Source organism: Orbicella faveolata, unplaced genomic scaffold (genome assembly GCF_042242905.1).
Source record: "Orbicella faveolata isolate gen_17 unplaced genomic scaffold, um_ofav_v1 contig_12, whole genome shotgun sequence".
Lineage (NCBI taxonomy): Eukaryota > Metazoa > Cnidaria > Anthozoa > Scleractinia > Merulinidae > Orbicella > Orbicella faveolata.
Window position 1 is genome coordinate 9748416 of NW_028301539.1, and position 14292 is coordinate 9762707.

General features: G+C 39.7%; 1 long non-coding RNA gene across 1 annotated transcript; it reads right to left on the reverse strand.

The window, feature by feature from the left end:
• Positions 1-955: 955 nt before the first annotated feature.
• Positions 956-1708, reverse strand: LOC149116509 (uncharacterized). The gene is made up of 2 exons (XR_016205742.1): positions 1509-1708; positions 956-1067 (listed from the first exon to the last, which is right to left on the reverse strand). It is a non-coding gene; the product is annotated as an uncharacterized LOC149116509 (long non-coding RNA).
• Positions 1709-14292: the final 12584 nt, after the last annotated feature.

Below are 14292 nucleotides of genomic sequence, written 5' to 3' on the forward strand. Positions count from 1 at the left end.
GCACGTTTGATTTGCGAATGCATATTCGCTATATAAATTTCCTCGGCTTATCACCATTTGAGTCTCTTGTGAGAAAATGACGTTGATCACTTGATACTAGTTTCCAATCAAAATTAGAATCACAAGCATTTATTGGAACACACGTGTTGGCACAACTTTGATATTTGCTGCTGCTTAATTTATAACCACTCGAGTATTAATCTTGCACTGTTGGTGCCTTTTGACACAATTATAGTGCAAGAATTTATTTTATTTTGTTTTATTGATATTGTTTCCTTATACTAGCATTTCAAATCTCTATAGCTTTCAGAAGTCCATATGACGTCTATTTTAGGTACCTTAACTTTAACATTAAGTGCATTCATACAGATTAACAAAAAAAGGATATACTGATGGTCTTTAAATTTTTGAGAAAATTTGGATCAGTGATTTCCTACTTACTTTGAAATGTAGGTTCACTAAAATTTATTATCTGATAGTTCTAAGTAACATTCAAACTTAGCCTTTTTAAAATAGCCTTTCAACGCTACTTCATTGTAGCAACCTTATGTGTTTTTCAAATAATTCTATTTCAGCTAATACCGATGCTGGACTCTACGCGGTCTTATGACGTCATACGACGTCCGCATTATTAATGGTAGACACAGACTCACGGCAGGCGTATTCTGATATTTAGAGGTATACGAGCCTACAATGGAACAATCGTGAATTTGAGACTTTCCATACCTCTACGAAGATTTAGATGATCTTCTCTTGATATAGGCTGTTGTATTAGCATGCTACGAATTACGTCTTGAAACAGATTGATAAGTTCATTGATAAAACACCCTGGGAGAAACAAGTGCTAACAAGCCTTACTTTCCTAACTGGTACCAGCACGAGCGAGTGAGGTAATTATGGAACTGATAAAGAGAACTTACATTTTGATAATCGAAATAAACAAGCGAGTTTCCTCCTTTACTCAGTGTTTCCTAAAAGAAATAGAAAACATTTTTTTTTTTTTCGCGGCGTTAGAGACTGCATTCATCGAATATACACTATCATCACATCGGCAGTTCCAACATCAGCTGAAAAAGAAAATGAATAAAATAAGGGAAAGTATAACTAACACAGATGGTAGTCAACACCATCTTTATAGAACAGATTCATGAAGTGTCTTCCCCAAGGACACAACTCAGTGACCCTGGCCAGGGCTTGAAACCGCATTATTCGATCCGGACCCACTGGACCAACGCATCTCCCGTATCTGCCCTTTATAATATCTGATAAAACAATTTGACTTCAACGTTTTCTAATAGTGATGGTTAATTAAATTTGCTTGACATGGGAGATCGACATCTTGCTTAATTTCTTTACCTTATCCGATAGTATCTATCATTACAAAGAAGATTACGACAAAATTCGAGATACTTGATATTCGCAATAAAACACTTATCTACAGTGTTCGAATTGTTTAATAAATCACTTTGCAACCACTATCAACTAATTAATGACATTGTCTAACACACCATGATGTGTATTCCAGGTGATAGCGTGACTCTGCTTACTGTAAAGGATGGACGGGACAGGGTGTTTTGTTTCCCAAGAACAGGCAGATCCCGTGATCAACATCCACGTGACAGCCGCCATAGTTAGCCATGATCTCAAAGCCACGCGAGCAGCAAGCACCAGGAACGGCAAAATTCAAAAGGTTTTTTGCGTTCTTTAGATCACTCCATGGCGATTGGACAAGATTATTCTGTGAAAACCAGTTGTTGTTGTCTGTCCCTGTGACATTAAACTTGAGAGAAGCGACTTCCTTTCCACCCTTGTATAGCACTACGCTGGCCTAGAATCATATTCGATTTAAGCAATTCAGTATTAACGGCATTAAATATATACTGCCATGTACAAGCTAACCCAAGCTGGAAACGTCAGCGGCAGAGGGGGGGGGGGGGGGGGGGGGAATATCTCGCCGGCCTAGATGTCCAGTTTTTTTTTAGTCTGATCATTTTGTCCCATTTAACTGAAAAATCCAAATTCCAGCAATATGTCGCAGGGCCAGGTTGTTCGGAAGCCGGTTGACGCTAACCCAGGATTAAAAGTATCATTTTTCTTGTAGGAAAATGTTTTTCACTGCTAATTCTTTGTGTAGTTTAAGGTGATTCAAATTCAAAACTGGAGGACAAACAATATAAACAGAAAACCTCACCGAAATTAAAGTTACAAAACTTAAATCAAAATTCTCGCTAATCCTAGAGTAGCTTAGCTTTGGGTTAGCTTTGAACAACCCGTCCCTTATTGCTATCTTGACTCCTCGTTTTCTCAGTAAAATGATGCGATAACGCAAGGTCTGGATGGGGTTTAACTGGTTTCTGTGACAAAGTATTAACTGCCAGTTGAAAGTTGGCACGTTTAGTTCCAGATAATATCTGAGATCTTGGATCTGCAAACTTTTCTGATAGCTGAGAAATCGCCAAAAATGTACTGACGACTTAGATCCTAGCACTTCCATCCAGACCCCCCTGTAGTGGCCCTCGTTTGAGAGCTCTTAATGGCATCAATCATCTTGAATCCGGGGGTACTCCCATATATTGGCGATAAAGGTATGTCTCGCGGCAAAGGGTATGGTTTTTGAGGTAACCGATCCTTAAATATGGTATCATTTTTACCCCTGTTGCCATTGTGTTCCTGACGTGATCCTTAGATAGACTAGATACGGTAGCTGAATTGTATCAGCTACGACTGCAGTGCGCAAAGGCCCACAATCATGGACAAAAGTCTTGGGACAAATTTGCACTTTTGGCACTTTTGCGCACACGCCAGACGCGAATACAGCTTTACCTGAAAAACCTCGCCCCCCACCCCCACCCCCACACAATGTTGAAAAATACTACCTGCAATTTCTTCTGATTTTTAACACTGTATTGGGTGGAGAGGGGGAATAGCAACGCGTTCTTGAAATAGTACGTAGCGCTTTTTTTCAGACTTCAGTGGTAAAACACATACAATCCGTTAAATTACATAAGTGTCCCGCGGACTTTTGTCCACGATTGCAGCTAAACGAAAAACAAATTCTATGATTGATGCTTGATTTCCTATGTTACAGAAACGAAATAAACCTGAAGCGCGAACGCCATTCTTAGTTTTTGTTTTTCCCTTGAACAGGCCGGGTGTGACTTTTCGGGTTTGTGTCTTAAATAAGGTATCAATTGGCATTTGCTTCATCCTTAAATAGAGTAAGGGTTTAAGACCTGTCGCGGCAAACACCTATCCGAAATTCTGCGAGTAATCCGACTCCCCCCCTCCCCCCCCCCCCCCTCGTCTTGAATACGTCGTTTCGTTTTTTTTTTTTTTTTTTTATGATTCTCCTTGTAAGGGAAATCGCTTGAGATTTAATTAGAATGCTACAATAGTGGTAAACTGTAGTGTTCTAAAGTTATATCCAGCCCTGCCTCAGAACAGAACTTCAAGGAAGTTTGAATGACAGATGTCACTTGAAATAAAGCTGTTTCATCTCAAAATTCACATCTGCTTACCTCTAGAGGATTAAACGTTTGCCAGTTTTGTACAATACGGTTTTTGTAGTGACCTCTATGAGTTGACGTGGTATCTAACGTGGAAATCACATGCTCAGAGATTGTTTTAGATGATGTCCACAAATGGTTAGTGCTGGGTGATGGTATATTTCCTCCAACAAATTTAAATACCATTGTCCAACCTTAGATATCGCAAAAACAAAAAACAAAACAAAACAAAACCAATGCAAAATATCTGATTTTCATGGCTGCATGCATTTAAAGTTGACTGACAGACAAAATGCTTTGTTCAGGTAGCTTGTAACGGCTGACAGATTTTTTTTTTTTCACTTTAATGGATTGATACAACCAGCCTTCCAGCTAATGTCAAGCTATATAGCTAATTGCATTGGGGACGCGTCCAATCTTGGTGCATGCGTTATAACAGGAATCTTCTCCACATAAAAAAGAAAAAAAAAAACATAACAGATTAACGTGGTAACCGTACAGTCTGTCAAAAGCAATCTTAACCTTTAAAGCACGTTATTAGGGAGCTTAAGCAGCGACGACGCCGACGCCGGGGACGACGCCTAGGAAAAAATGAATTTATATTTTACCAGCGAAATTCGCGATTGTCTAGATCTGTTTGGTGCGCCAATGGCTCTAAAAACGTGCTCAAGCTAAATATGCAATGACAGCGTTCAATTCCAAATGGAAATACGAAAAATTAGCCGTCGTCGTCCACGTTCAGTAGACGACGCAGAATTTGGTCATTTCACGTTGTTATTTTGCAGAGGACGGCAAAGAAATGTACAAAGATTTATAACGCACATGCACAGCTATTGTTTTGCTCATTAAACCTTTTGTTTGGTGGCGTTCTTGTTGCCGTCGTCGTCGTGGTTTGCTTAAGCTTCCCATTATACATTGTAGTCACCATCTACCTTCGGCATCGGCTGATAACACTTACCTCGACCTTGATTATTCCGGATATCACAAAAACCTCATCCAATAATTGTTTATTATTATACTCGCTTGAGGTTGAATTTGAATGTTTTCAGGTCTCAGATTTAGGAGCCATCCATCAAATCCACCAATTCATAGCTTAGTTGGGAATTTGTTGTGTCAGTTTCAGTGGCGTTATATGGCGTCATAAATGAGAGGTGATTGCCACTGAATATAAACATGTTGTGATCCTTTACACAACGTATAAGTTTAAAAAAGAGAGGGAAGACGAGGGAGTGTGTGGTGAGTGTGAAGTATTTAGCGTCTGTTTGTGCCACGCATAAATTAAAGCACGACCAGGCTAACTCAAGTGATCTAGTTATAATGCTTTATAATGAACATATCCAGGCTGAGAGCTAACGTGTGTTATATAATGACAAATAAGATAGTTACTGTACCTCCTCCATCAGTGGTTTGGTCACAGTACACAGGGAGTAGTTCCGATCCTTGATTCAGACTTGTGTTGAGTACTCCGGTTGTCGAAGATGCCTCCGAGCAATCACGCACAACTATAAAGCAACCAGAAAATAGCTATCAGGATATATAATATTATATTAATCTATTAAATATTTTCGCTGAAAAGCGATTGGTTTTAACACGTCACGTGACTGAATATACCCAAACTAAAACTAGGGAATATCCAAGTGATATTCCCAAAACTGCGGATGTTGTGGAAAATATTCGGAGTAGAATCAATAGTCACCATTTAGCGCGAAAATATGCTTAGACATTTGTTCTTGGACATTATCTGTTCCTCAAAACTCACAGTTTTCCTCGAGCTACGCTCTCGAAAAACTGTTCTCTTCTTGGAACAGATAATGAAACAGAAAATGTCCGCGGACAAATATCCGTGCATCTTTTCGTGTAAATGGAGGCGAGTTTTCTATCTTTTCTTTTCATAGTCCCCCCTCCCAACTAAAAGAACGCCAGGAATAAGCCACGGCAGCGTTGGCTAGAGTGCTTGTCAAAAGAGGGAACAGTTAGTACCATTTTGCTTCCTTGTGCGGTTGAAAATTACGTTGGCAATGTTTACGCCTTATAAAGAGAAGGAAGTAAAAGTCATTGAAACACTAAGAAGAACAGGGTAAGTAATCGTTACAGGGTATTCAAAAACCTTTTGTATTTCCCAAGTGTAATGTTTGTAGCAAAGATAGCAAAGACAAAATTAACAAGATGAAAAGTAGCTCATTACAAAATTGCAAGTAAAAACGGAACAAAGCCGAAGACCCCAGTTTTTTACTAACGTAGGTACTAGTTGCACTCTAGACCACGTGATCACTGCTGGTGGAAAGCTAGTCACGTGACATTCTGGTAAGGTGATATTCTTGTCCTTTTCAACGTAGGATGGACCAAGAGTTAGAGATATCTTCGGTTTACCTGAGTAAAAAAGCCCTTTATTTTCTGACAAAGGCAGAACATAGATGTCAATTTAGTTTAGAAATATTACAGAGATAAACGTCTCATTCGGTAAGGTATAACTAACAAAATGATACTAGAGCAGCTTGTGAGCTTGGTAAAATAACCGTGGCAAGCTTAAGCTCCTAGTTTCAGCCTTATGTGCCACTTAGGCGCTAAGAGGATCATCATACAAGCTTAAGCTTTAGGTCTTAATCGAACAAAAAGCTACGTTTTTCTTGTAGCATATCATGCATAAAGAAAATCGTATATTACACCCTGTTTTATTTCATGTTTGTACAATATAGTTTCTTGCAAAAACAGTTTAAGTGGGTGATAAAGTAAGTATTTTAGTAACCTACTTTGCACGATGAGACTTGCAACTTTTTCATCATTCCCCAGAAGATTTTTCGCCATGGATCTGTATTTCCCGGCATCCTCTAGCCGAACATCTTTAATCTGCATTAGGCCATCTGACGTCACCTTGGCCCTGTCGCTAGGTAATGAACCATACACATTGGTCCAAGATATCTGAGCTGTTGGCTTTCCAGTAACAGAGCAAAAGATGACAACAGTGTCGCTTTCATTGACAGTCAATTGTGAAGCCGCAGAAATGGTCACTTTTGGTGCAGAAATTGATTCTCCAGGTTCACCTTTAATCCCTGGGATACCTCATAAGATGGCATTTTGTTTACGACGGAAGGTCGTGAGGCTTTTACATCAAATTAGATTGTTACATGTTATTTTGAATGTATGACTTGCTTTAAGATGAATTATTTCTTTAGACATAAAAAGTAAATATATAGATAAACGTAAAAATTGAAAAGCAACCAAGGAATTGGAATCAAGGAATTTTAAGAATGGCCAGCTTTGTTTTTTAACTTATTTTTGTAATTATTATTATTATTTTTTTGCTACATGTAGTACAGTAAAAGGGAATGAGAAAGAACAGCTATGACATTACATAGAGGGCTGAAAAATTATATTTTATGTTCGAGACATCCTACCTTCAGTGATCGAAGCCTTTACCATTTCACCATTGTTCTCTTTAAGCTTCGGAATGACTTTCTCGACGTCCATTAACCTTTGTGGCAGATAAGCTTAGTTGTCAATGATACGATTACATACGTCCCCTTTCAGGTCAATCATTCTGCTGTTGTTTATTTGTTTGTTTGTTTGTTTGTTTGTTTTTCGGGCTATAAGGCTATATTAAAATTGTTCAGTTTTCAATCGTTTCGAATGCAATCCAAGCAAGAGTACGCTTTTGCATTAATTTGCAAGCATACACGCTGTTTCACACGGGAGTTTCTTAAAACTGATGCCATATAGTTTTCAGCTTCGATTTTACCCATAACCAGAGCTCTGCAGGGGAAATTGTTAGCTGCCAGGTCTGCCTCTGGACGTAATGAACTACATGTCGGATCGCCGACGCACACACTATTTGACAGTGCAGGATCTATAGTTCGACGTTAGAGGGCTGACAATAATGTGGTAATACGTTTTACTTCAATTGCCACTGAATTGAGTATTACATCAATTATATATCTAATGAACATCGTTCTATTTCTAAGGTATTGGACTATTATTGCATTGTATTATTAATATACTTTTTACACTGGGACCCAGTTGTTCAAAGCATTATTTAGCTATTTCAGAATTAGGTTGAATTTCTATGTCATTTTGTAACTTTTCAGTGAGGTGTTCTGGTTATAGTTTTGACTGATGTTAAACTCAGCAAAATGGTCGCTGTGAAAATAACACTTTCAAAACCACAGCAATTGAAATGTGGTTAAAGTTTATCAAGAAAAACGGTTCAGGATCCGGGCTGTTTGGCCAGTGCACACTAGAACTGAAACCAGCTATTAGACACACTTGTTACTTGAGAAAAATAAAATGAAATAAAATAAAATAAGCAAAAAATAAAGTATTTACTCAATTTTAAATAAATAAATATACCGTTCAAGACATTAAAACCTCTGCTACAAATAATCTAAATAACTAACGATCATTAAATACCAGATGAGGATAACACTCCAGGAAACAAGTGAAGCATAAATTTATCTTACAAAGGAACAAACGGGCTGATTTTTTGTTTGTTTGTTTGTTTGTTTGTTTGTTTTTTACAATTCAAAAATTATAATAGAAAACTGCACTAAATCTCTAGCAATCACAACTGTTGAACATACAACTACTAAACTTCCCATCTCTTCTCATCTCAATCTCATGCTCTGTCTATAACTGATACTAATTTTATTTCTTTTTATATTTATATCTATGTATATATATTTTTTCTCTTTCTACCTCTTCTTTTCTTTATTTTTCCTACAACCAATTTAAAGCGTAATAATTCTTGTAACTACTCAGCTCGTTTAGTTTTAACTATGTTGAGTAGTTTTTTTGCTTATTTAAGTTTAATGTATTCTTTTGCTATATGATATTCTCTGTATTATGCAAAATAAAATGTTTGTTGTTGTTGTTGTTGTTGCTCGCTCTAGAGGCGGCAACATTCACCTTCATTCATGTTCTGCGTTATTGTATTTTAATCCCTATTTTACAATATAGAATGATTTTCAACTGATTGTCGTAAAACCAAAACCAAACCAATTACTTACCAATAAGATTACTCAGCCAATCGCAAACTATATTAGAACCAACACCAAAGTAATTCTCTGATTACATTCGACACTCAACTGAAAACCGCTCCCGTCTCTCTAAAGACTTCACATATAATTTCCATTAGTGATCGAACATGATAAAAATGTACTTTGAATTGTGCATGACTCAGCTGTTTGTTTGGGTCGCAATGAAGGCAGCCCAGTAAGTGTCGTCACAGAAACTGATAAAAGCACGAATCCGTTCTTGATTAACAAAATTGGTTAAATGTCAGCGAAGTAAAGTAGAGTAAAGAAACAATTTTACGATAACTGTAGAAATTCTCGCGCGCTCATTGACTAATTTCTTTGTCGATAAGTGGACACACTCATGAATTTATAATTTATGCGATGCTTTTACGTCAGTTTTTCATGCGCCTCTCCTATTATTGACAATGAATTCCGTCGTAACATGGTCAAAGTAGTCTACGGATCCACTCGGCTATCGTCTCGTGGATCCACAGCTACTTCAACAGTTATGTTATGACGAAATTCATAATTAATAGCCTAATAGACGCATGAAAATTGACTTCAATTTGTTAAACAGAACACATGCCACACTGTGCCTTGGTTCGCTGAAAAACGACAATGGAAGATATTTTTTAGACGTAATTTGGACCAAGAGCTTGACTCGTTATGACGCGGTTAAACACGTTTGTAATCCTACTCTGAGAATATATCAACGCGCAACATAAAATGATTTGTTGTTACTTTTTTTTTTTTTTTTTTGTCTGGTATGCAATGGTTGTCTTAGGGTATCAGCAAAACATTAAAAGCGCGCGCGCGTGTGTGTGTGGCGGGGAGCGGGGGTGGGGGAAGAGACAGTCTTAGGTTTCAATGAGTCCTGTTGTAGGTAGGTCACTGTGTTACAGAATGTGACCTCACACATGTAGTACATAGTATGAAAAATAAAATAAGATAAAATCCCCGGATCTTGTTCCTTCGGGTCTAACGTAACTGACTCATGTGTTCTGAGTGTGATCTTTGAATCTTTGAAAATCCCACCCCATCATGACAGAAGAAGTGAATTCAACAGGTTATGGGCCCAGACGAGATGTTCTTGGACGATTTGGAAGGTTCATTTTCGATGGGGATGAGCGAAAATACGAGCAATGGGATGTCAAATTCCTGGGCTTCATGAGATTGCAAAAGTTGAAAGACGTTCTCGTGTCCGAGAGCTGGGATGAGGAAGCTAATGCTAGCAAAAACGAGGAGGCGTTTGCCGAACTAATCCAGTTCCTAGATGACAAAAGCCTAGTGCTGGTAATGAGAGATGCAACTGACGATGGAAGAAACGCGCTGCAGATTCTACGAGCCCATTACGCTGGGACTGGGAAGCCAATGTGATTTCGCTTTACACCGAACTAACATCCTTAGTTAAATCGGTGAATGAGTCTGTCACTGACTATGTAATCAGAGCAGAGACGGCGGCGACAGCTTTGAAAAATGCGGGAGAAACTGTAACTGACAGTCTTCTTAGAGCAACGGCACTCAAAGGATTACCTCAAAGTTACAAACCGTTTGTTGTGGTTGTCACACAGAGCGAGAGGCAACAAACATTTAGCGCATTCAAAGCCTCTCTAAGAAGCTTTGGGGACACTGAGAAAACAAGAACAGCAGGTAATAACGACTCCATTTTGAAAGCAGAAGACAATTTCCAACAGCTAAAACCACCAGTGAGAGGAAAAGGAAATCTTACCTGCTTCAACTGCACTCAACAAGGTCATATAGCTCGTTTCTGTCCCTAGAAGCCCAAAGGAGGGAAGTGTGCAATACTTGTCGCTCAAGTTCGCACAGTGATCAAGCATGTCGTCACAGAAGAAAGAAAGGTGACAGGGTTAATCAAGTATCTGAGAAAACAGACCAGGACATTGAACACTCATTTGTTTTTGAGACTAATCCCCATGAGGATGAGAATGTCTCTGGTAAGCCTACATCTGGGAGGCCAAACACACTATTAGTTGATTGCGGTACAACTGCTCATATTATTACTGATTTGTCTAAGTTCACAAAGTTGAATGACACGTTTAAACCAGACAAGCACTTCACTGAATTAGCAAATGGAACTCGAGCAAATAATGTTGCCCTAAAAAGAGATGTTGATATTACTATCCTCGATTCGCCTGGAACACCTGTGAAGGCAACTTTGCCAAATGCTCTGTTTATACCATCATACCATCTGCCAGTGCCAGTGTGACTTTCCAGCCAGATTCTGCCGAGTTGACGTATAAGGATGGCACAAAGTTTGTCACTGAGAAGCATGGCAAACTGCATTATTTGAACACATATGATAACATCACTGACTCTGATTCCGTAAACTGTGTACGCTCTATGAATGAGTGGCACAAATCCTAGGACACTGTAATTATGATGACATTAAGAAACTAGAGCATGTTGTAGATGGTATGAAGGTTAGCCATGAGAGTTCTGATCAGTTCTAGCAAACCTAGCGACTGTAATGTATGTATACTAGGAAAACTTACACAGAATAGGAATAGAAAGCCTGATGCACTTGCAACTGCCCCTCTAGAGTTAGTTCGCACTGACCTCGCTGGACCTGTTGATCCAACCTCTAAGGAAGGTTTTAAATATTGTTTGGCCTTTACCGATAATTTTTCAGGGGCACTTTTTGTCTACTTTCTGAGGTACAATAGTGACACAGAGGCTGCTACAGAGAGATTTTTGGTAGAGTCAGCCCCTTATGGTAAGGTGAAATGTATGAGATCTGAAAATGGTGGCGAGTTTACTTCTGTGAATTTTGAGGCACTTCTGAGGAGGAATCGCATAAGGCATCAGATACCTCTGCCCCCTATTCACCACACCAAAACGGCACAGCCGAGCGGCACTGGAGAAATGGAGAGATGCCTGCTCATACAAGCCATTTAGCAAAGGTGTTCTGGCCATATGCTGTTATGGCAGCGGCATACACGCGTAATAGGTGCTGTAACAATCGCTTAAAGCAAACACCTTACTTTGCTCTCACAGGTCAGAGACCTAACTTGTTTAACATGAGAGTTTTCGGGTCTGAATGTTATGCCTATGAGCAGGGGAAAAAGAAGAAGCTAGACGCTAGGTGTACCAAAGGGATTTTTCTGGGGTACGACAAACTAAGTCCCGCTTACCTTGTGTATTTCCCAGAGATTGGTAAGGTCATGAAGCACAGGGTGGTAAAATTCCCTTCAGAGTGTTAATGAGAAACATACTCATACCGGAGGTCTGTTATGTGGGCATCAGATACCTCTGCCCCCTATTCACCACACCAAAACGGCACAGCCGAGCGGCACTGGAGAAATGGAGAGATGCCTGCTCATACAAGCCATTTAGCAAAGGTGTTCTGGCCATATGCTGTTATGGCAGCGGCATACACGCGTAATAGGTGCTGTAACAATCGCTTAAAGCAAACACCTTACTTTGCTCTCACAGGTCAGAGACCTAACTTGTTTAACATGAGAGTTTTCGGGTCTGAATGTTATGCCTATGAACAGGGGAAAAAAAAGAAGCTAGACGCTAGGTGTACCAAAGGGATTTTTCTGGGGTACGACAAACTAAGTCCCGCTTACCTTGTGTATTTCCCAGAGATTGGTAAGGTCATGAAGCACAGGGTGGTAAAATTCCCTTCAGAGTGTTAATGAGAAACATACTCATACCGGAGGTCTGTTATGTGGTGAAGATGATTTCATGTTGTTAGGGCGTAACACTAACCCAGATATGTGAAGTGCATCTGGTGTTAACAGATCTGAGAAAATCTCAGGCGGACAGGCTGAGGACACTAACCCTGATATGTGTAGTGCATCGGGTGTTAACAGGTCTGAGGAAATCTCAGGCGAACAGGCTGTGAACACTAACCCAGATGTGTGTAGTGCATCTGATTTTGATAGGTCGGAGAAAGTCTCAGGTGAACAAGCTGAGAAGCTTGTGACTGAAGACAAAACTGATGGGAACCCCCAATCTGTGACTGAAGATGCGAGATACCCCACCAGGGAGAGGAGACGCCCAGCATACTGATCTGGATGAGGTTATTGCTGAGAATGACCAGGTATCATCTAGTGTTGATTATTGTTCTAAGGTTTCAGCTTTTCCCCAGACATGCCAAGAAGCGATTGAATCTCCTGAGTCAGAAAATTGGAAGGCAGCAATGAGAGACGAGATGGATTCTCTTATCGAGAATGAGAAATTTATTCTAACCACCCTACCAGAGAGTAGGAATTCAGTGGGGGACCGTTGGGTGTACACTATCAAAGAAGGTTCTGATGGTGCTTAAACCTACAAGGCTAGGTATGTTGCTAAAGGCTATAGTCAAGTGAAAGGTGTAGATTGTCAGGAAACATTTGCCCCACGGCAAATCTCACATCAGTACGTGCTCTGTTGCAAATAGCAGCACAACACGATTTAATTCTACACCAGATGGATATCAAAACGGCATACCTAAATGCATGCTCTCATTGATTGTGAGATATATATGGTCCAAGCTGAAGGTTTTGAAGCCCCTAGTAATTCTAATGGGAGACTTGTGTATAAGGTAAACAAATCCCTGTATGGAATGAAGTAATCAGGTAGAAATTGGAACAATGATTTACACTGTTTCCTACTTGATAACCAGTTTGTTCAGAGTCCAGTTGACAACTGTTTGTATACTAAACAGTTTGGGAGTAAAGTGGTTGTAATACTTGTTTGGGTCGACGACATCATTATTGCAGCAAGTGACATGGTTCATATTTCTTAGGTATTGATTTTGAACAGGGTGATGGCTTTGTGAAGATGAGTCAGAGAAGATACTTAAGCAAAATCCTTGAGAGGTTTGAAATGTGTGGTTGCAAGCCAAGGACCTTACCTTCTGAGCAAAAGCTTGAGTTTGGTAGCGAAATACATTGTGATCCCAGAAGGTATCGTGAAGCTGTTGGTAGCTTGGTTTATGCTATGACGTGTACCAGACCTGACATATGTTGGGTGGTAAGTAGGTTGTCACAGTTTCTGTCTAGCCTACTTCAGGAACACTGGACTGCAGTGAAACATGTTTTAACGTACTTGAAGGGCACTCTCTACTATGAGCTGTGTTACAGGAAATGTGATGATGGCCTAACTTTGGTTGGTTATAGTGACGCTGACTGGGCGTCATCGGCAGATGATAGGCGAAGTACCAGTGAGTACTGTTTTAGTCTGAACAAAGCTGGCACTCTTATTTCCTGGAAGTCGAGGAAAAGCCAACGGTGGCGCTGTCATCTTGCGAGGCTGAGTACATTGCACTGTCGCCAGCTGTACAGGAGGGTTTGTACCTCACTCAACTGTTAAGAGATACCGATGAGGTGTGTGGACCAGTTGTGATTTTTGAGGATAATCAGGGCGCAATCGCTCTATCTAAAAACCCTGTAAATCGGCAGTGATCGAAGCATATTGGTGTCCGAACAATGCAAAACACTGGTAACGTTGTTGTCAAATATTGTCCCACAGCAGACATGGCAGCTGACCTGATGACTAAGTTAGCAACAAAGTTCAAGTTGCAGAAATTCAGGCGTTACATTTTTGAATAGAATACGTGGGTTTAGTTTACAAAACTTTGTTCCCATTCATAATTGTGCATAACTTTGCTATATTTCACATTTGTCAAGATAATTATATAAACATGGTTATGTCCTAGGCAATATCAGATCAAGTGGAGGTGTTACAGAATGTGACCTCATGCATGTAGTACATAGTGTAATAAAAAAAAAATCCCCGGATCTTGTTCCTTCGGGTCTAACGTAACTGAC